At 33.6% G+C, this 2,262-nt stretch overlaps 1 non-coding gene across 1 annotated transcript; it reads right to left on the reverse strand.

Annotated features, from left to right (window-relative positions):
- Positions 1–1,294: 1,294 nt before the first annotated feature.
- On the reverse strand, positions 1,295–1,401 carry LOC121968839. The gene has a single exon (XR_006108370.1). It is a non-coding gene; the product is annotated as a small nucleolar RNA R71 (small nucleolar RNA).
- Between the last annotated feature and the right edge of the window lie 861 nt (positions 1,402–2,262).

Below are 2,262 nucleotides of genomic sequence, written 5' to 3' on the forward strand. Positions count from 1 at the left end.
CCCATTAAACGGACATTTAGGGGATTACTTTGAGGGGATGAAGCAGGGATCTACAAAGAAGTAGGACGGATTGATATGCTGAATTCTATATATTATTGTGGATTGATTAGTGATGATATTTCTATGTTGTATGACCGCGAGCGTCGTGACAGGGCTGCCCCATTAAACGAGCTTCATAGGAATCATAACTATTTGATTGCTTAAAGTTTAGATATGAGTCATTGATCGATGTTTTCTGCAGGAAATAACCGGTGACTTCTTGCAAACACATTTCAATTGAGGATAGGATTTGTAGATCGCTTTACATTAATGAATATCACTAAGAAACCAAATCTTCTAGAACCTTTACAAAACTAAATCTCTACATTTAACTTTGAATTCTAATCTTTAGTTGTTTCTTAAGACATATAATCTCTTCACGATTGTTTAGCTAATTCGCTTTTGAGACATTTTTAGTGCTTATAATCAGTTTTTATGGATTTAATATTATTTTATTACTGACGACGTAACCGTACACTTGCGGTGACGTAATAAGTTTTTGGCGCCATTGTTCGGGGCTATGTCTATAACATTAGAGATTATCATTTGAGTTAATCTAAACTTTTCTTTTCTTTTCTTACATCTAATTTGTAATTAGTTTTCTAATTCTATTTTGCATTCTTTCATTACATTTTTTCATTGCATATTTTTTTCTTTCTCATTTCATTCATTCATTCATTGCATTCATTAATCTTTAATTCTTTTTGCAAACTAAATTATTTATATTCTTTTCTTTTATTTGAATCAAATTCTTTAATCTTGTTCTTGTATGCGAAGATCTAACTTTACAGGAGATCTACTTCCTCTTGATCCCGAGATTGATATATCATTCTATAGAAGGAGAATCTTGCAAAGACATCAAGAAGAACAAGAATAATCAAATATAACGAATAGACCACTTAAGGATTATGCAGCACCTTATGCTAAAGGGTTTCGCTCAAGCATTACTAGACCCTCTGTTGAAGCAAATAACTTTGAGATCAAGCCTGTAATAATCAATATGGTACAACAAAATCAGTTTGGAGGTGGACTGCATGAAGATCCTAATCAGCATTTGGAAGTCTTTTATGAAATTTGTGGTATCATGAAAATGAACGGTGTTCCTTCAGAAGCAGTTAGATTATTGCTATTTGGGTTTTCTTTAAGAGACAGAGCTAAACAATGGTTGAATTCCTTATCTCCAAATAGCATTACCACTTGTGAACAATGTGAGCAGTAATTTTTAGATAAGTTCTATCCTCCTAGCAAGACAACTCATATAAGAAATCTTATTGCAAGTTTTAAACAATTCGATTCAGAATTTTTATTTGAAGCATGAGATAGATACAATAATATGCTCAGATAATGCCCACACCATATGTTAGAGAAATGGTTAGTGTTGCACACATTTTATAACGGCATAAACTATCATATTAAAGTGTCCCTAGATTCAGCTGCTGGAGGGACACTTATGAATAAGAGTCTAGATGAGGCTGAAGAAATTATTGAAAGTGTAACACAAAACCATCATCAATGGGCAACAGAGAGAAGTGAAGGCTATTCTTATTCAAACCCAACAAAAGCATCAGGAAAATTTGATGTACATGCAGTTACTCTAATGACTGCAAAGCTGGATGCTCTTACTAAAAAACTAGAAAATATGGGAATAAATTCTAACACAGTAAATGTCATAGTATGTACTTGTGAAACATGTGGAAGTTCTGATAATTCTCAAGACTCATGTCATTTGTGAGCTATATCTGCACAAATAAATCAATTAGAGCAATGTGACGCTATCATGAGTTTTAATCAAAGGCAGAACAATCCATATTCCAACACATATAACCCTGGGTGGAAGAATCATCCAAATTTTTCCTACAGAAATAATCAAGAACAAGGACCATCCATAGGAGGCAAACAAAATTTCCAGTCGGGGCAACAAAATTTTCAACAACAACAATAATCTTCTCAAAGCTATCAGTTTTCTAAAATAGAGAAGATGCTTGAAGAAATTATCTCCAATCAAAATGAAATGAAGCAAGATATTTTGAAGCTAACTCAGAGAATGAATAATTCTGAAAAGCATCAAAAGATTAAAGATAACCAAATTGCCCAGCTAGCCTCATGATCTTTAAGAGCACCCGGACAATTTTCTGGAAACCTGATGTCAATCCAATAGAGCATTGCAATCGAATCGAGCTTAGGAGCGGATGAACCTTGGGTAATCCTCAAGTGACTACTCTA

This window comes from Zingiber officinale, chromosome 3B (assembly GCF_018446385.1).
Source record: "Zingiber officinale cultivar Zhangliang chromosome 3B, Zo_v1.1, whole genome shotgun sequence".
NCBI lineage: Eukaryota > Viridiplantae > Streptophyta > Magnoliopsida > Zingiberales > Zingiberaceae > Zingiber > Zingiber officinale.